This window comes from Manis javanica, chromosome 9, assembly GCF_040802235.1.
Source record: "Manis javanica isolate MJ-LG chromosome 9, MJ_LKY, whole genome shotgun sequence".
NCBI classification, from domain to species: Eukaryota; Metazoa; Chordata; class Mammalia; order Pholidota; family Manidae; genus Manis; species Manis javanica.
In genome coordinates, this window is record NC_133164.1 from 27,864,046 (window position 1) to 27,886,209 (window position 22,164).

At 36.7% G+C, this 22,164-nt stretch overlaps 1 long non-coding RNA gene across 1 annotated transcript in view; it reads right to left on the reverse strand.

Moving 5' to 3' along the window:
* LOC140843362 (uncharacterized) overlaps positions 1 to 20,586 on the reverse strand; it is a 107,553-nt gene extending 86,967 nt beyond the window's left edge. Inside the window, exon 1 of the long non-coding RNA XR_012121043.1 lies at positions 20,525 to 20,586. This is a non-coding gene — a long non-coding RNA (uncharacterized lncRNA). The remainder of the gene's footprint in view (positions 1 to 20,524) is intronic.
* Positions 20,587 to 22,164: the final 1,578 nt, after the last annotated feature.

A 22,164-nucleotide genomic window follows, 5' to 3' on the forward strand; every position in this document is an offset into this window, starting at 1 on the left:
TCTAGTGGGATTCCCCAGCATGCTCAGAAAAGAACTAATGTTAAAGTTGCCAGCCATCCTTAATTATTGTTATGCCCAGTGTAAGATAAAAGGCTAAAAATGGTCTTGTAAATTGATACTGTAAAAGGTAAAGTGAGCCTTTCATAATCTTTTAGAGAAATTCCTCTGCTTGTATTATTTAAAGCATCAGGGCAAGGCACATATACTTAAATATAGAAATGGTATTCAAAGAAGAGATGATTGCTACACATAAGGCAAAAATCCAAATCATCTAACTTATTATTAGAGGCCAATATTAACCACATAATGGTCTAATATTCAAACAGAAACGGAGTGAACTGTCTTGAACAGGATAAATGTTTAATCTGTTCCTTTTTCCTCTTTCTTTGTGTCATCAGAAATAAAGAGTTGTCTTTCTGCCAAAGCTGGATGGCTTGAAATTGACAATACCTTTTCTTCTCTCTTATATTCTGTATGTCTCTTTATTTCCAGAAATTTGTTATCTGTTAAAAAATTTCTATTAACATCTGCATAGTTCATGATTTTTTTTTGAGAGGGCATCTCTCATATTTATTGGTCAAATGGTTGTTAACAACAATAAAATTCTGCATAGAGGACTCAATGCACAATCATTAATCAACCCCAAGCCTAATTCTCAACAGTCTCCAATCTTCTGAAGCATAACGAACAAGTTCTTACATGGTGAACAAGTTCTTACATGGTGAACAGTGCAAGGGCAGTCATCACAGAAACTTTCAGTTTTGATCATACATCATGAACTATAAACAATCAAGTCAGATATGATTATTCATTTGATTTTTATACTTGATTTATATGTGAATCCCACATTTCTCCCTTATTTTTTTTTTAATAAAATGCTGAAGTGGTAGGTAGATGCAAGATAAAGGTAGAAAACATAATTTAGTGCTGTAAGAGGGCAAATGTAGTTGGTCAGGTCTGTGCCTATAGACTAAGTATTAATCCAAGTTAGACAAGGGCAACAAAACATCCATAGATGCAGAAGATTTCTCTCAAAACAGGGGGAGGTCAGGTTCTAAGCCTCACCTCTGTTGATCCCCAAGAGAGAAGCAATATTCTTTGAAAAGGTAAGCTTTTTATTTCCTTGCAGATTTATGCCCTGTGGCTTCTATGCCCAGCATTGTCTTGAGGTATCTTTACTTGGAAGAATTATGATACTAGGTAATTTCCGATATGAGGCATGAATTCTACTAAAGAGTTGTAATTAGGAAGAAGAAAAGCTATAGAAGTAGAAGATGGAAGAAAACATGGGAAGATTGATTATTTCTTTGACATAACTTCTTGTAGAGTAACATGAGCATGTATAGGTTTTAACAAACTACTAATTAAATTGGGTACACACATTAACAGAATAGGAATACAGATACATAACAAAAGCAGACCTACAATTACCAGCCATATCCAGTGAAACCAAGAAAACCAGTTAGGTACCCTAGGCATTTGTGAAAACTTATCAATAATATGATGGATATTGTCTAACTGAATTTGAATAGTTTGAGAAAAATGAGACAAATTAAAACAACACATTCCTGGTAACTATTCACATCCCATATGTTCTTTTAACAGTAGATAGTCTATAGTCACACAATTTTGGAGCACTGCAACTTGCACTTCTCCTAATTCTTGGTTGAGTTCCGACAATATAGATCCAGTCAAATTTGTTGTTTTACTGTATGCACAGGCCAGCTTAGATATCTCCTTCTTCATTCCAATGGCAAGTCCAGGAACCAGTGGGATGAATGCAGCTACAACTGCAACAGCGCCAGGATCTTTGTTGAAGTTTTTTGATGATCATCTTCTGGTATGACTCTTCCAGAGGATGTTGATGTTGGAAGTTCTTCTTCATATCATATCTTAGTTCATTTTCTGGGTAACCAAATTAGGCTTTGATCCTCTGTATAAACACAAATAAACCCAAACCCTTTGCCCACACTTTGATATGCCCTTTATACCACTGTGAAGAACCTATTGGAGACCACCACATAGGAAATGCTTTTTTTTTAAGAGAAAGAAATATTATCAGAAAAATGTACTTCCATAGCTGATCATCTGACAGCCTTTAAAAGATCAAAATTAAGTTTATGTAAAGCATGCATTAATCATTGATTTGCAGTTAATTTTATCCTATGTGGGAGTAATCCCCCCTTTTTTTGTTGTTGTTATCATTTATCTACAATTACATGAAGAATATTATTAGTTTATGATTTTTGACATATGCTTTGTCCCACTGACATTGAGAAAACCTACAAGGATTTCACCATATATTAAAAAATGAAAAAAACTCTATAATCATATAAATAGATGGAGCATTTGACAAAATCCAAATCCAATCCTGATAAAAAGCAGTCCACACATATATGAAGACATGATTTTTTGACAGATGTGCTTAGGCAATTTGGAAAAAAGGATAGTTTTTCAATAAATGGTGCTAGAGTAAGTGGATATCATTATACAAAAAACTTCAATCCATATCACATATCACACAAATTAAGTTAAAATGCACCAAACACCTAAATGTAAAATCTATAGCTATAAAACTTGTAGACAAAAGCATAGAATAAAGTATTTGCAACCTTGAACAAAGATTTATTAGCTACACCACCCAAAACACAATTAATAAAAGAAAAAAATGACAAATTGGCTTTGTCAAATTATTAAACTGCTTTTAAAAAGAAAAGCCACATAACTTGGAGAAAACATAAAAAATATATTTTTTAAAACTTTCAAAACTCTATAGTAAAAATACAATATTATTATTTCTAATTGCGAAGAATATTTAAAGACATTTCATCAAAAAGTATATGGATAGTAAATAAGCATACGAAAAAATGCTCAATATCTTTAGTCATTAGAGAAATGCAAATTAAAACCACAATGAGATGTCACTACACAGACAGTAGAATGGCTAAAATTTAAATGGCTGACTATACCAAATGTTGACAAGGATACAGCCAACTCTTACCTACTGCTAGTGGGAATGTAAAATGGTATAGTTGCTTTGGAAATCAGGTTGGCAGTACTTAAAAAGTTAAATATAGACCTATCAGATGATCCCACCATTTTACTCCTGAATATTTGCCTAGAGAAATAAAAGTATGTGTCCATACAAAGATTTATGTAAGAATATTCACAGTAGCTCTATTATAATGGCCCAAACTGGAAACAACCCAAATGTCCATTAATAGGTAAATGAATAAATTACAGTTTACACATATAATAGAATATTACTCAGTATAAAAATAAGCTATAGATACAACGTACATGAATCAAAAATGATTATGCTGAGTGAAAGAAGACAGACAAAAAGAGTACCTGATATACAATTTATCTCATTTCAAATTCTAAACTATAGTGACAAAAAACACATCAGTGATTTTTTGGGGATATGGGATAGGGAAGATAGGGAGTGAACAGGTATTATAAAGGGGCCCAAAAAACTTTAGGTGTAATGGACGTGTTCACTATTGTGGTGACAGTTACACAGGTATCTAAGTAAGCTAAAACATCAAATTTTAAACTTAAAACATATACACTTTATTGTTTGTCAATTATACCTCAATAATCCTGTTCAAAACAAAATGCAAAAATACTTTCCCCAGACTATTGAATGGCAAATATCACTTGCAAGTTTCAAATCTGGCACCAATATTGGGAATTGCTAACATTCATATCAACTTTCTAACTTCTAGAGAGTCTATAACACCTAAAATAAATGTAAATTTGGAATTATGATACTTTGTCACTAATGATCTTATTTTGCACCATAGCGAAACAGTAAAGTGTTCAATTACTGCTCATTTTGAAGCAGTGAAATATTGAATTACTACCCTTAACTTGAAAGCCTTGAATCAATTTGAGAAGGGTAGGGATTCTGGCTAAGAGTCCACTCTCCCTGAATTTTTAACTTAAATGCATAGAACACAGTACATTTCTGTGCACTGTGCTAGTAATCCCTACCTCTAAAGGTGTTAACTAGCCCTTAGGTACCTAACATTTTAGCCATTCCGTGGGTAAAGAAACATACTGACTTAATAATAGGATGATAAACTTTTATCTCATTTATTTTACGGGCCTTCACTATACTAGGTGTCACAGCGACTAGGTATACCAGACATACAAAAGTGATTACTAAGGTCTCTGTCTTAAGGGACTCATAGTTTAGTATTATTCTAATATCAATAAGCAATGCTACTATGTCATGAATATAATTTAGTAGACATATTGCCAGAGAGTAAGATGCAACTCAATAATTACAGAAATAATTGCTTTGAATTTATAGGGAATATGGCTTTATACCCAGGAAGAATAAAAATTACTGGAGTATGGTTTTGATTTGTGAACACATTGTGAATCAGATACTCTGACACAAAAGAGGTCACCTAGCAGTTCATGGCTGGTATAAAGACATAAGGGAAACATAACACTGTGAAATTATTTATTCACTGGGCCCAAATTACCTCTAATTTGAGTTTGTTTTTGCCAAGTGTGAAAATTGCTTTTTCCATTACATATTTTCATTTGACAACCATAGAATGTTTCAAGGTTGATTCATTACCTTGGTGATAGGCTTCCAATTCTGTTTCTAGGCTGTGTGTGTGTGTGTGCATGAGTGTGCAAGTTCCATCATTGAGATAACTTCCAGTACGATTTCTCAAATAAGAAAATATTTTGCATCACTCACATAGTTGTGTCCTAGATTATAGTTGGCAAGCTTAAATGAACAAATGTATTTAAAGGGTGTAGTGCAATATGAGTATATGTAGGTAGGTGCTTCCCTATAACTAGTGTGTAACCTTTCACAATAACCCTCACTCATTAACAAGCCATTATATTTGTTGCACTTAACACTGCTTCTGGAATTTGACTTAAATTCTAAATGCACTGGCCATATCTATACAGAACAAAATGAACATCTAGGGAAGTTAAGCTGATATAGTAAACTGAATGATTCATATTCAGGTATATTGGTAACCTATGAAAGCTAAATCACTATTCAGTCCTAAATAAATGGGATAGGAAAGATAGGGAGGGAATATGTAGTGAATATGATGATTACTAAAAGTAAAAAAAAAAAACCCAACTCAATACCAACTAGAAATAATTACATACTGTGCCTCTGGTTAACATGCCCAAGCTTAATTCAAAGGGGTTTGGTGAAGTTCTTGAGGTGTCTCAGTTCATTTTATAATTTCAAATTTTCTACTAAGTAATATTAAAAGTAAAATAAAAAATTATATTTTGAGTTCAGTAATACAAAATAACCTATTATTTTGAAGACTGAGATTAGCTGGGATAGCAACTGGATTACCATAGTCACAGAAAGCTCTTCAAGAGTTTGTTTCAATCTCTCTTTCTTAATCAACATCAATGAGAGCAAGTGCAGTGATGCTGTGAAAACATTTCTACCATCAACAACCAAAGTGAAATCAATACAAAACTGATTTGGCTTACTGGAGTATATTTTAGTACAAACAGACATAAACTTTAATTTTCTAACTGTTCTCAACTTGCTAATACACTGAATGTATGTTGCTGCTATACAAATTTTTGTAGTATCATTATAATATTGTAATTAAAGCAAATTTTATGATACTGCAGTAAGTGAATGACATTAACTGAAATGTGAGCCTCCTTTAGGAATTTATAGAATGCAGACTCTAAGATCAGCAAGAGAAATGAAAACAAAATCTAAGTTTAAAGATTCTGTTCTTTCTAGATATTCCTTTGCTAAGAAAACAGCATTGCTAGTTTTTATCTATTTCAAATATAAAGATGAAATATTCTAAACAGGGTTGCATAGAGAATTATAAACAGTACATTTTTTTCTCCTCCAGTGTTCTCTGCCCACTGCATTACATATTCAATTGCCTTAACATGGCTTCTCTTGGGAATTTTCCACTAACTGATCAATCTGCCCATTAGGATATTTTCCCTAAAATAATCTTGAGCTCCTGCTTTCATTTATTGTTTTCCTCCATTAGTATTAATTAGGTCCCCTTGATTCAGAGAGACTAATACTGTTTCGTCTTGGCATTCTCGAATGCTGTAGACCTTGCCTACCACACCAGTAACTTCTGATTTTATCTAGGGGAGAAAGGAAAGAAAGAAAAGAAGGGATGAGAAGGGGAGAGGACGAGAGGGGAGGGGAGGGAGGAAGGAAAAGGAAGCAAAGAGAAGAGAAAGAAAAGAAAAAGGACGTGATTTACTAAAGAATATTATATGCAGAATTTAACAAACATTACATTTAGGACCATTCTAACTATGAGATTGATTAACCCAATTTCTAATTTAAAGCAAAAATATAGAACCTTAAAATTAGTCTGATTCTCACACTTAATGAGCTTAAAATTTTGACTTTTTTCCTTTTGTATTCCTCTTCTCTATTGTTACTATCTCAAAATGTCTTTTGCTCAAACCATCTTAGACATTCAATAAATATGGATTATTTCATAATTACAGCCTGATGGACTGTAGGGAAAGATATACAATAGGATTAAAACGTCTTACTTGTATTAGGACTTAATGTGAGACATGGTTTGCATATAATTCAAGCAGCTATGAGAACCATGTTTGAATTCTTTTAATAATTACTAAATTGCAACAAGTCAGTGGCATGAAAAACATAAGTGAGGAGGATAGTTCTAGGTTAAAAGAGGCAAAAAAAATAACAATTAAATATGATGTGAGGACCCAGTTTGAACCCTGTTTTAAATAAACCAACTGCTAAAAGATATTTTTGAGACAATTGGGGCAATTTGATTACGGACTGGGTGTTACATGATACCAAGGAATTATTGTCAATTTATGAGGTATGATAATGGCACTGTGGTTCTGTAATAAAATTTCTATAATTCTTACTGACACATATTGAGTTAGTTAGGAGTGAAATTATATGCTGTATGAGATGCTCTAAGGTATTTTAATAAAGAAAAAAGAGTTGAGGAATATATGAAGTAAATAAGGTAAAACTGATCATTGTTGGCTATGCCTGATATACATATGTGGAGATTCATTATTCTATTCTCTACTTTTGTATATTTTTAAAACTTTCATAATGAAAAAAGTTTTAAATAATATAAAAGTAATATATATTCAACATGTAAAAGTATGAATAATATAAGACATGTTTAAGTCAAAATGCAAAAGTCCTCTTTCACTGCTATCCACATAAGGAAATCAAAACCACTATTAACAATTTGTTGTGTATATCATTATGGATATTTCTATCTACATCTGTACCTACATATACATATTTGTTTTTTTTACAGAAATGTCTTTTAACCTTTTCTTTATTAAAACTTTATCTTGGGAGGCAAAGCCAGGATGGCGGCGTGAGTAGAGCAGTGGAAATCTCCTCCCAAAAACACATAGAGCTATGAAAATATAACAAAGAAAAATCTTCCTAAAATAAAGACCACAGGACACAGGACAACATCCAGACCACATCCACACCTGCAAGAACCCAGCGCCTTGCGAAGGGGGTAAGATACAAGCCCCTGCCTGGCGGGAACCGAGCACCCCTCCCTCCGGCTCCCGGCGGGTGGAAAGAAACCGGAGCGGTTTTTGGTTTTTTTTTGGCGAGTGCTTTTTGGAAGCCTTAAAGGAACAGGGATCCCGGTGCTAGGGAGGCAGGGTGGTGGGACCGGTGAGCAGGTGCCTGGGACCGGGACCTGAGGACAAAGAATATCGTGCGTTTTTCCCTACGGGACTGGTGGGCGGGTGCCTGAGAACGGCGCCTGAGGACAGAGGAAATCGCGCATTTTTCCCCTTTTTTTTTTCTCTTTTCGGTGAGTGCTTTTTGGAAGCCTTAAAGGGACAGGGACCCCGGTGCTAGGGAGGCAGAGCAGCAGGATGGGTGAGCGGGTGCCTGGGACCTGCGCCTGAGGACAAAGAATAACCTGCGTTTTTCCCTGTGGGACTGGAGGGCAGGTGCCTGAGACCGGTGCCTGAGGACAGAGGAAGTCACGCGTTTTTCCCCTTTTTTTTTTCTCTCTTTGGCAAGTGCTTTTTGGAAGCCTTAAAGGGACAGGGACCCTGGTGCTAGGGAGACAGAGCAGCAGGACCGGTGAGCGGGTGCCTGGGACCGGCGCCTGAGGACAAAGAATATCCCGCGTTTTTCCCTGCGGGACCGGAGGGCAGGTGCCTGAGACCGGCGCCTGAGGACACAGGAAATTGCGCGTTTTTCCCCCTTTTTTTTTTCTTCTCTTTCTCGCAAGTGCTTTTTGGAAGCCTTAAAGGGACAGGGACCCCATGGCTAGGGAGGCAAGATGGCGGGACTGGTGAGCGGGTGCCTGGGACCGGCGCCTGAGGACAAAGAATACCGCGTGTTTTTCCCTGCGGGAACGGTGGGCGGGTGCTTTTTGGAAGCCTTGATGGGACAGGGACCCTGGTGCTAGGGAGGCAGGGCAGCAGGACCAGTGAGCAGGTGCCTGGGACCAGCGCCTGTGGACTAAAAAAAAAAATCGCGTGTTTTTTCCTTTTTTTTTTTTTTTCTGTTCCCTCTCTCATTGTTGCTGTTGTTGTTTTGGTTTGGAGAGTGCTTTTTGGAAGTCTTAAAGGGGCAGGACAGGTCACTTAGACCAGAGGCAGGGAATCTGGGGATCTCTGGGCACTCTAACCCCCTGGGCAGCAGGGAGCACAGAGGCCCCTTACAGAGATAAATAGCCTCCAAGCCGCTCCCCCTCCAAAGGGGCTCCACCATTTTGGAGGAGCAGCCCCAGCCAGGCCACGCCCACAGCAACAGCGGAGATAAACCCCATAGCAACTGGGCAGGAAGCAGATGCCCTGTCTGCGCACAGCTGCCCAGCACAAGCCACTAGAGGTCGCTATTCTCCCAGGAGAGGAAGGCCACAAACCAAGAAGAAGGGAAGCTCTTCCAGCGGTCACTCGTACCAGCTCTGCAAACTATCTCTATCACCATGAAAAGGCAAAACTACAGGCAGACAAAGATCACAGAGACAACACCTGAGAAGGAGACAGACCTAACCAGTCCTCCTGAAAAAGAATTCAAAATAAAAATCATGAACATGCTGACAGAGATGCAGAGAAAAATGCAAGAGCAATGGGATGAGATGCAGAGAAAAATGCAAGAGCAATGGGATGAAGTCCGGAAGGAGATCACAGATGTCAGGAAGGAGATCACAGAAGTGAAACAATCCCTGGAAGGATTTATAAGCAGAATGGATAAGATGAAAGAGGCCATTGAAGAACTAGAAGCCAGAGAACAGGAATGTATAGAACCTGACATAGAGAGAGATAAAAGGATCTCCAGGAATGAAACAACACTAAGAGAAATATGTGACCAAGCGAAAGGAATAATATTCGTATTATAGGGATACCAGAAGGAGAAGAAAGAGGAAAAGGGATAGAAAGTCTCTTTGAAGAAATAATTGCTGAAAACTTCCCCAAACTGGGGGAGGAAATAATCGAACAGACCATGGAATTACACAGAAACCCCAACAGAAAGGATCCAAGGAGGACAACACCAAGACACATAGTAATTAAAATGGCAAGGATCAAGGACAAGGAAAGAGTTTTAAAGGCAGCTAGAGAGAAAAAGGTCACCTATAAAGGAAAACCCATCAGGCTAACATCAGAATTCTCAACAGAAACCCTACAGGCCAGAAGAGAATGGCATGATATACTTAATGCAATGAAACAGAAGGGCCTTGAACCAAGGATACTGTATCCAGCATGACTATCATTTAAATATGATGGCAGGATTAAACAATTCCCAGACAAGCAAAAGCTGAGGGAATTTGCTTCCCACAAACCACCTCAACAGGGCATCCTACAGGGACTGCTCTAGATGGTAGCACTCCTAAAAAGAGCACAGAACAAAACACACAACATATGAAGAATGGAGGGGGGAGGAATAAGAAGGGAGAGAAGAAAAGAATCTCCAGACAGTGTATATTAAAGCTCAATAAGCGAGCTAAGTTAGGCAGTAAGATACTAAAGAAGCTAACCTTGAACCTTTGGTAACCACGAATCTAAAGCCTGCAATGGCAATAAGTACATATATCTCAATAGTCACCCTAAATGTAAATGGACTTAATGCACCAATCAAAAGACACAGAGTAATAGAATGGATAAAAAAGCAAGACCCATCTATATGCTGCTTACAAGAAACTCACCTTAAACCCAAAGACAAGCATAGACTAAAAGTCAAGGGATGGAAAAACATATTTCAGGCAAACAACAGTGAGAAGAAAGCAGGGGTTGCAGTACTAATATCAGACAAAATAGACTTCAAAACAAAGAAAGTAACAAGAGATAAAGAAGGACACTACATAATGATAAAGGGCTCAGTCCAACAAGAGGATATAACCATTCTAAATATATATGCACCCAATACAGGAGCACCAGCATACGTGAAGCAAATACTAACAGAACTAAAGAGGGAAATAGACTGCAATGCATTCATTTTAGGAGACTTCAACACACCACTCACCCCAAAGGATAGATCCACCGGGCAGAAAATAAGTAAGGACACACAGGCACTGAACAACACACTAGAACAGATGGACCTAATAGACATCTATAGAACTCTACATCCAAAAGCAACAGGATATACATTCTTCTCAAGTGCACATGGAACATTCTCCAGAATAGACCACATTCTAGCTCACAAAAAGAGCCTCAGTAAACTCTAAAATATTGAAATCCTACCAACCAATTTTTCAGACCAGAAAGGTATAAAAGTAGAAATAAATTCTACAAAGAAAAAAAAAAGGCTCACAAACACATGGAGGCTTAACAACATGCTACTAAATAATCAATGGATCAATGAACAAATCAAAATAGAGATCAAGGAATATATAGAAACAAATGACAACAACAACACTAAGCCCCAACTTCTGTGGGATGCAGCGAAAGCAGTCTTAAGAGGAAAGTATATAGCAATCCAAGCACACTTGAAGAAGGAAGAACAATCCCAAATGAATAGTCTAACATCACAATTATCAAAACTGGAAAAAGAAGAACAAATGAGGCCTAAAGTCAGCAGAAGGAGGGACATAATAAAGATCAGAGAAGAAATAAACAAAATTGAGAAGAATAAAACAATAGCAAAAATCAACGAAACCAAGAGCTGGTCCTTTGAGAAAATAAACAAAATAGATAAGCCTCTAGCCCAACTTATTAAGAGAAAAAGAGAATAAACACAAATCAACATAATCAGAAATGAGAATGGAAAAATCACGACAGACTCCACAGAAATACAAAGAATTATTAAAGACTACTATGAAAACCTATATGCCAACAAGCTGGAAAACCTAGAAGAAATGGACAACTTCCTAGAAAAATACAACCTCCCAAGACTGACCAAGGAAGAAACACAAAAGTTAAACAAACAAATTACGAGCAAAGAAATTGAAACAGTAATCAAAAAACTACCCAAGAACAAAACCCCGGGGCCAGATGGATTTACCTCGGAATTTTATCAGACACACAGAGAAGACATAATACCCATTCTCCTTAAAGTGTTCCAAAAAATAGAAGAAGAGGGAATACTCCCAAACTCATTCTATGAAGCCAACATCACCCTAATACCAAAACCAGGCAAAGACCCCACCAAAAAAGAAAATTACAGACCAATATCCCTGATGAATGTAGATGCAAAAATACTCAATAAAATATTAGCAAACAGAATTCAACAGTATATCAAAAGGATCATACACCATGACCAAGTGGGATTCATCCCAGGGATGCAAGGATGGTACAACATTCGAAAATCCATCAACATCATCCACCACATCAACAAAAAGAAAGACAAAAACCACATGATCATCTCCATAGATGCTGAAAAAGCATTTGACAAAATTCAACATCCATTCATGATAAAAACTCTCAGCAAAATGGGAATAGAGGGCAAGTACCTCAACATAATAAAGGCCATATATGATAAACCCACAGCCAGCATTATACTGAACAGCGAGAAGCTGAAAGCATTTCCTCTGAGATCGGGAACCAGACAGGGATGCTCACTTTCCCCACTGTTATTTAACATAGTACTGGAGGTCCTAGCCACGGCAATCAGACAAAACAAAGAAATACAAGGAATCCAGATTGGCAAAGAAGAAGTTAAACTGTCACTATTTGCAGATGATATGATACTGTACATAAAAAACCCTAAAGACTCCACTCCAAAACTATTAGAACTGATATCAGAATACAACAAAGTTGCAGGATACAAAATTAACACACAGAAATCTGTGGCTTTCCTATACACTAACAATGAGCCTATAGAAAGAGAAATCAGGAAAACAATTCCATTCACCGTTGCATCAAAAAGAATAAAATACCTAGGAATAAACCTAACCAAAGAAGTGAAAGACTTATACTCTGAAAACTACAAGTCACTCTTAAGAGAAATTAAAGGAGACACTAATAAATGGAAACTCATCCCATGCTCATGGCTAGGAAGAATTAATATCGTCAAAATGGCCATCCTGCCCAAAGCAATATACAGATTTGATGCAATCCCTCTCAAATTACCAGCAACATTCTTCAATGAATTGGAACAAATAATTCAAAAATTCATATGGAAACACCAAAGACCCCGAATAGCCAAAGCAATCCTGAGAAAGAAGAATAAAGTAGGGGGGATCTCACTCCCCAACTTCAAGCTCTACTACAAAGCCATAGTAATCAAGACAATTTGGTACTGGCACAAGAACAGAGCCACAGACCAGTGGAACAGATTAGAGACTCCAGAAAGTAACCCAAACATATATGGTCAATTAATATTTGATAAAGGAGCCATGGACATACAATGGCAAAATGACAGTCTCTTCAACAGATGGTGCTGGCAAAACTGGACAGCTACATGTAGGAGAATGAAACTGGACCATTGTCTAACCCCATATACAAAGGTAAACTCAAAATGGATCAAAGACCTGAATGTAAGTCATGAAACCATTAAACTCTTGGAAAAAAACATAGGCAAAAACCTCTTAGACATAAACATGAGTGACCTCTTCTTGAACATATCTCCCCGGGCAAGGAAAACAACAGCAAAAATGAGCAAGTGGGACTACATTAAGCTGAAAAGCTTCTGTACAGCAAAAGACACCATCAATAGAACAAAAAGGAACCCTACAGTATGGGAGAATATATTTGAAAATGACCAATCCGATAAAGGATTGATGTCCAGAATATATAAAGAGCTCACACGCCTCAACAAACAAAAAACAAAATAACCCAATTAAAAAATGGGCAGTGGAACTGAACAGACAGTTCTCTAAAAAAGAAATACAGATGGCCAAGAGACACATGAAAAGATGCTCCACATCGCTAATTATCAGAGAAATGCAAATTAAAACTACAATGAGGTATCACCTCACACCAGTAAGGATGGCTGCTATCCAAAAGACAAACAACAACAAATGTTGGCGAGGCTGTGGAGAAAGGGGAACCCTCCTACACTGCTGGTGGGAATGTAAATTAGTTCAGCCATTGTGGAAAGCAGTATGGAGGTTCATCAAAATGCTCAAAACAGACATACCATTTGACCCAGGAATTCCACTCCTAGGAATTTACCCTAAGAACGCAGCAATCAAGTTTGAGAAAGACAGATGCACCACTATGTTTATCGCAGCACTATTTACAATAGCCAAGAATTGGAAGCAACCTAAATGTCCATAGGTAGATGAATGGATAAAGAAGATGTGGTACATATACACAATGGAATACTACTCAGCCATAAGAAGTGGAAAAATCCAACCATTTGCAGCAACATGGATGGAGCTAGAGAGTATTATGCTCAGTGAAATAAGCCAAGCGGAGAAAGAGAAATACCAAATGATTTCACTCATCTGAGGAGTATAGGAACAAAGGAAAAACTGAAGGAACAAAACAGCAGCAGAATTACAGAACCCAAAAATGGACTAACAGGTACCAAAGGGAAAGGAACTGGGGAGGATGGGTGGGCAGGGAGGGATAAGGGGGGGGGGAGAAGAAGGGGGGTATTAAGATTAGCATGCATGGGGGGGAGGGAGAAAGGGGAGGGTGGGCTGCACAACACAGAGAGGACAAGTAGTGACTCTACAACATTTTGCTAAGCTGATGGACAGTAACCGTAATGTGGTTGTTAGGGGGGACCTGATATAGGGGAGAGCATAGTAAACATAGTATTCTTCATGTAAGTGTAGATTAAAAATTAAAAAAAAAAAAAAAAGAAAGAAAGAAAAGGGGGATTACTCCTTGATAGGATAAAACTATTGGTATATCAAAGATCAACGCATGCTTTAAATATCCTTAATGTTGATCACTTAAAGGGTGTCAGATGATCAGCTATGGAGGTACTCTTTTCTGATAATATTCCTTTCTCTTAATAAAAAAAAAAAAAAAAAAAGCAGTTACTGTGTGCTGACCTCCAATGAGTTCTGCACAGTGGTATAGAGGGCATGTCAAAGTGTGGGCAAAGGGTCTGTTTGTTTCTATGCAGAAGATCAAGGCCTAGCTTGGCTACCCAGAAAATGAACTAAGATACGATATGAGGAGGAGCTTCCGGCATCAGCACTCTCTGGAGGACTTGTGCCGGGGGATGATCATCAAAAAGCCTCCACAGGGATCCGGACGATGCTGCGGTTGTGGCTGCATCCAGCCCACCGTCTCCTGGACTTGCCATAGGAATGAGGAGGGAGATGTCTAGGCTGGCATGTGCATACAATGAGACAACGAATCTGACCGGATCTGTACTGTTGGAACTCAACCAGGAGGTGGGAGGGGTGCAAGTTGTAGCACTCCAAAATCTTATGACTATAGACTATCTACGGTTAAAAGAACATATGGGATGTGAACAGATCCCAGAAATGGGCTGCTTTAATTTGTCTGATTGTTTAAGTACAGTTGGACAATATCCATCATATCATAGATAAATTTTCACAAATGCCTAGGGTGCCTAAATGGTTTTCTTGGCTTCACTGGAGATGGATGGTAACTATAGATTTGCTTTGTTTATGTCACCGTATTCCTATTATGTTAATATGTGTGTGCAAATTAGTTAGTAGTTTAAAACCTATACATACTTAAGGTACTCTACAAGAAGATATGTCAAAGAAATAATCAATCCTCCCATGTTTCCTTCCATATGCTACATCTGTAGCTTTTCTTCTTTCTTCCTAATTACAACCCTTAAATAGAATTCGTGCCTCATATCGAATTTACCGAGTATCATAATTCCTCCAGGTGGTAAAGATACCTCGAGACAAGTGCTGGGCATAGAAGCCACAGGGCATAAATCTGCAAAGAAGTAAAAAGCTAACCTTTTCAAACAATATGGCTTCTCTCTCACTTACCAACTTTACATTTCCCTGTATGGCCCCGGAAGATGACTGGTTAGCCAGAGACGGGTAAGATTCCTCAAGGGAGGAACAACCTAAGACAGGCACAGTCGCAGGGGGGCCATTAGGTGAGAATTTGGGGATCAACAGAGGTGAGGCTCAGAACCTCACCCCCCCTGCTTTGAGAGAAATCGTCTGCATCCATGGATGTCTTGCTGCCCTTGTCTAGCCTGTTTTAATACTTAGTCCATAGGCACACACCTGATCATCTGATCATCTACATTTGCCCTCTTACAGCACTAAACTATGTTTTCTACCTTTATCTTGCATCTACCTACCACTTCAGCATTTTATTAAAAATAAAAATAATAATAATAATAGAGGGAGAAATGTGGGATCAACATATAAATCATGTACAAAAATCAAACGAATATTCATATTTGACCTGATTGTTTATAGGTCATAATGCGTGATCAAAACCGAAAGTTTCTGTGATGAATGCCCTTGTACTGTTCACCATGTATGAATTTTTTCAGTATGTAAGAATTCGTTCACCATGTAAGAACTTGTTTGTTATGCTTCAGAAGATTGGAGACTGATGAGAATTAGGCTTGAGATGGATTAATGATTGTACATTGAGCATTGACCCCCCCATACTGAATTTTATTGTTGTTAACAACCATTTGACCAATAAATATGAGAGATGCCCTCTCAAAAAAAAAAAAAAGAAAAAAAAACTATATCTTGGATATTTTTTCATATCAGTAAATTTAGATCTACCTTATTTGTAGTAACTGATGCTGAGCTATCCATTGTTTGGATATTTTACACAGATGATTTTATTTCTACAATCCCATGGGGGTCAATATTTAGTCTATTCCCAGTTTTTAATTAATGAGCAATATTACGGAGAGCATTTTTGTGCATGCCTCTTTTAAATTTGTGTGACCATGTCTGTAGGATGAAGTTTTAGAGTTAGAATTGAAAGTCATTCTAAATTAGTGGACAAGAGTGGGGACAATCCAGTCAGACTCCCTGGGGTCCTAATTCCAGTGCTGCCTCTGACTATTGGAGTGATTTGGGGTATATCGCTTAATTCTCTCTCCTCTGGATGTCAATTTTTCCTTCTGAAAATAGGATTCATAATCATCATATTCACTACATAACATTTTTGTGAGAATAAACATATAAAGTGTTTAGAACAGCTGTGAAATAAGAAATATATATATTGGTCTCTCCTAAATGCAAGCTAATATTGGGGTATTAACCCCATTTCCTGACACAGAGCTCCTAGAACCCTTGTAATTTCCTAAATGATAGAAGTATCCAACACATAGTTCCTAAATCCTTTGTAATTTCCTAGGTAATAGAAACATCTTTTGTTCTAATGAGGTGACGCTTGGTGGACTACTGGATGGGGGCTGGATACTAGAAAGACCAAGCCATGGTTAGAAGGTTAGGAGTTTCAGTTCCAGCCTCCACACCACCATTCTCTATAGGGGAGAGGATCTGGCTATTGAGTTAATAATCAATTATACCTATGTGATGAAGCCTCCAGAAAAAATCTGTCATGTACAGGGTTTGGAGATCTTTCAGACTGGTGAATGCATCACATGTGGAAAGGGTGGCATACCCCAACTCCATGGGTCAGAAGCTCCTGCACTTGAGACCTTTCTAGACTTTGCCTAACGTATCTCTTCATCTGGCTATTCATCTGTATTCTTTATTACATTCTTTATAATAAACTAGTAAATATAAGTAAGTGTTTCCCTGAGTTCTGGGAGCCATTCTAGCAAATTATTGAACCCAAAGAGGGGGTTGTTGGAACCTCCAATTTATATCTGGTCAGAAGCAAAGGTGACAACCTGGGACTTGCTATTGGTATCTAGAGTGGGGTGGCTGTATGGAACTGAGCCTTTAACTTGTGAGATCTGATGCTAGCTCCAGGTAGATAGTGTAAAAACTGAATTGAATTGTAGGATACCCAGATGGTGTCAGAGATTTGATTGGTGTGTGAAAACCCCATGTATCTGGTCTCAGAAGTGTTCTGTGTGAGTGTAGTGAGTAGGAAAAAAACAGGTCTTCTCTAGTTGTTGTAGAGAGCTTTTTCCTTCCTATAAAACAATTCCTGAGACATACAAGAAATACTCAATAAATGTCAATTTTCATTATTGTTAGTATACATTGGATTGATATACATTCCCATCAATAGTAAAAAAAATCAGTTTTTTAATCTGATGGAGGAAAATCATCTCGTTCAATATCCATTTTCTTCATAGTTACTGAAGTTGAGCACTTGTTTATAGATTTTCTGGTTACTTTTATATTGTTTCTGTGAAATATTAACTAGTATCCCTTGCCCATTTTCCTACTGAGATAAAACAGTGATGGCACATTCCAGGGAGATGAACAGCCACTTACAAGTTCTGATCAGACCTGAATTTCCAGGTAAGAGAATCTGCATACTTCAGCTTCACTCCTAACTAAAGAAATTCCAGAGGACATTCACCTCCAGCTGTGTATCAGACCAACACTCTCACAAAGAAGCTAAATGAACTCTTTTAAAAGAAATCAGCTATTTGAAGTCACTAGGGAACAGTGCAGGCAGCCAACGTTTAAGAAGGTCCAAGATCACAGACAAAAGAGCAGCACATAGATGTGAGTGCAAACATTCTCCTAACTTTGCCTCATGAGAAACTTGCCAGCACTTAAGCACCACAAGACACAGTGGCCAAGCAGAATGTTCAGCTTTCAAACTCAGAGCTTTCAGCAGGTTCACAGGAATGAAAAGATAAAAATTAATGCTCAAGAACCATGGCTTTGATTAGACACCAAAAGGGAATATCTTAGGACTGAGAACAAACCAAAACATGCCAGACCTTATATGGACTAAAACTCTATCAAAAGTCATCTTAATTATTGATTAAATCAATGAGATCTAACCTTACATAAACTACCTACCAACAGAAAAGTAAAGCCTCTCTGGAAAGAATATAAAATCACTCAAATGTCTATATAAGTTTTTATGATTAATATCTAGCATTCAATAAAAAATTACTAGACATGTCAGGAGGCAGGAACAAATTACCAAAAACTAAAAGCCAAACAACAACAAAAAAAGTGGATAACATAAATGGATTCACAGATAATCAAATAATGGAATTTTCATTCATGGAAAAGAAACAAGAAACATTTCCTTCAAATGAGCAACAATAACATTGACAGCTGAGTTCTCAATGTAAATGCTGAAAGAAAATATTTGTCAAGTTATATTTCTATATCCCCAAAAATAACCATCAAAAGTGAAGAAATTTTGCAAGATGACAAAGTTCTAGAGATTGGTTTCATGTCAGTGTGAATATACTTATCACTACTGAGCTATATGCTTAAAAATGGCTAAGATAATAAATTTTATATAGTGTGTATTATTACAATGTTTTTTAAAGCAAAGGAGAGAAAAATAAAATGAAGAAGGTGACTTTCATGGCAAACTGTCCCTCAATAATGCTGTTTTTCTTAAAGTGAAAACAAAACAGACATTTTAAAACAAATAAACAAAAACTGAGAGAATTGATCATTAGCATGCTAGTATTAAATGGAATATTAAAGGTATTTCTTTAGACAGAAGAAAAATAATCCTAGGCAGAAATACAGAAATTCAAGACAGAATGAAAAGCAATAGAAAGGAACTATAAATAATTATAATGGCAGAAAACAATAATAATATTTCTGCAAGGGGCCAGAATATACATATATATGAAAACATTTTTAAAAAGGCGGGAGTGTAGTATATGGAATCAGTGTTCTAATGTCCCAAGATTATCAGGAAATGATAAAAATACTAACTAAGCTTTGTTGACTATTCAGTTAAGAATGCATGTTGTAATGTCAATGGTAACCACTAGAAAATATTATAAAATAATGTATAATCAATGATTCATAGAGGAACAAATAGATTGATAAAAATATTTCATTAACTCAGAAGAGGCAAGAAAGAGGAAAAAAGGGAAAAAAAAGAGAGAGGGACAAGTAGGAAACAAATAATAACAAGGTAGATTTAAAACAAAAAATATCCACAATTTGGATGAAATTCTCCAATTAAGCTGACCATTAGACTGGATCAAAAAAATAAAAGTCCACTATATATTCCTTAAAAGAAGCATGCCTTAAACACAGAGACACAGAGGAATTAAAAACAAAATATTGGAAAAATATATACATAACAAAAAAAGAAAAGTTGCTATTGCTATACTCATATCAGGAAAAAAAAAACAGTACTAGAGCAAATTAGCAAATATTTTACAAAGATAAAAGGGTCAATCCACTAAATTAGCTTAATGATTATAAATGTGTGTGCTTCTAATAACACAGCCTCAAAAGAAACAAAAATTGACAGAATTGAAGGAAAAATGGGTGCATCACAATCAGATTTGAAGATTTGAATGCCCCTCTCTCAGTAAAGGAAAGAACAAGTAAGAAAAAGTAAGAAAAAAACCATAAGCTTTAGAAGATTTTAACAACATGATCAATGAGTCTCACTTAACTGCTATATACAATACATGTTTTTCAAGTGCACATAAGCCATTTGCTAAAATTAACCAAGTGTTGGAGCATGAATCAAGTCTCAACAAATTTGAAAGCTTTTATATCATTAGTCTCATGAAATAAGGCTGAAAATCAACAATAAAAAAGTAGAAATGCTCAAGTATTTAAAAATAGTATACTTTTAAATAATCTACTGGTCAAAGAACTTCCACTCACAAAAAAAATTTTGAACTTTATTATAACAGAAAATACAAGATATCAAAAGATGTGAGATGCAACCACAACTATGCTTCAGGGAAATTTAGAGCCTTAAAAACTGATACCAGGGAAAGAAAGAGCTCCAATTCAATGATCTAAGCACCTATCTCAATAAATGAACATAAGCACTTTAGATTTGTGCACATTGAATATGTATATTCTACTTCAAATTTTAAGTGTTCAGTTAAAACTTTTTTTTTTTAAGAAATTCCACAAGGTCCAGTCTCTGGTTCTACAAGTACTAGAAGGCTCTCACACCTGGCGTATGTACTTGACAAACTAGCCAGCTCCAGCCCCTCCTTAGAATGTATTTAAAATCCTATGCATACCCTAATCTCATATAATCTAAGGTCAGGTTAACCTATTTAGAATCGCTCTGCAGCAGAAATACATACCCAAACACTTCCTGGTTCAGTCTCACCCTTCTAAACAGGCAGACGCAAGCCTCTGGGATGACAGAAAAAAACAGTTGTTCTGCAGGAAATATTTGTTCAGCCTTGGTGTTATCACCCTACCCTTGAAACAAGATTTGCTAAGCATGAAATTACATAGGTTGGTATCATCAAAAAGCGTTTGACCTGTTTTCATAACATAATAAAATACAAAGTTAAAACTCATTACTTGTATGTTTTAAATCATTAAATCACAGACATTCATTACTATCAATGTGACTACTGTACCTTATTCATGAAACTAAATATTGCTTTGAGAAAACAATGAAGCCGGTATTTTAGTTGTAGAACTTTACTGATGTACTGAAAGGGAATTTCACAATATACTTATGAATTTTCATTTGAAAAAGTATTTTGTGTGTGGGTGGGTGTGTATCAAATGTATTCCCTCATAAATAGAACTAAATTATCTATGAGCACTAATTAGAAAGACTTCATTGAAAGAATCAGATTAACACATTATCGACATAATTCCTAGCCACGGTATTCAAGAGCTTTAAAATTTTCTTGCTTTCTGTTCAAACACTAATGTGACACTTGCCCATTTATATGGTGGTGTTACATAAAATGTAGGGAGTTGCTTCTTTGTTGAAATTACTAACTTCATTTTGAATAGTTGCCTAGATATAGAAATATTATTAGATAAAATAGTCTTGATAAATCAGAGGTCAATGCTCCCATTCAATGTAAGCAATACATTTCCTTGAGCAGGTTGGGACAAAGAAACCTCACTCTGCCCCACACCTTGGTTCCTGTGTGCAGGTCACCCGTGCAGGTCACCCCTGCAGCCATTAACACGATTCCTTCTTTAGTAGGGAAAATTAGAAAAAAACTCTCTCCTCTAGCCATTTTGTCTTGGGAGAATTCCAAGGCCCAAATCAATGTCCCCTGCCTTATAAGTGACTGCAGGGAAGAAAATTCCTTCTGCCCACAAAACGTACAAAAGGGTTCCTTCTGGAGGTATGCACAGCCTGGCAAGCAGGAAAGAAGACTGGGTAGGAGGAGCTTTATGCAGATACTTAATCCCACATATATGATTTGCCAAAGGGAAGATTTGTGGCCTTTTTGCTATACTTGTGCATAGAGCACCACCCTTTGTTGAAAGATAATAAGCATCTTGCAAATCTTTCTCCACCTCCATCTGTTTCCTTATTTCCTATCCTCTTTGCTCACTGAAACTATTAGAATGGTTGCTCTGCTCACTTGTACTGCTTCCACTAGTCCTGATCTGGACTGCTTCCTTTCTGAATTCTGCACCCATTTTTTAAAGCACCCTTGGAAATTACCAACACTCTTCTCTCAGTCAAAGCAAAAGCTTTCTTCTAAAGTGATTATATTTTTTTAAATAGCTACCTATTTCAGTTTTCCTGCATCAAAATATTTTGAATTATGGACTGAAATATCTGAATTTGCAAGGAGAGCCTGAAATACAAATAAAGAACTCTAAGTGACAACATTTTATCAGTTTTTCTCGTTTATTTGTCAATGTTTCATTGAAGTGTCTACAGTTACCATGGTAACTCATTCTTAGTTAAGAGACATATATCAGAAGAAAAAAAAATGCTTTTTTTAGAAAGCTAGAC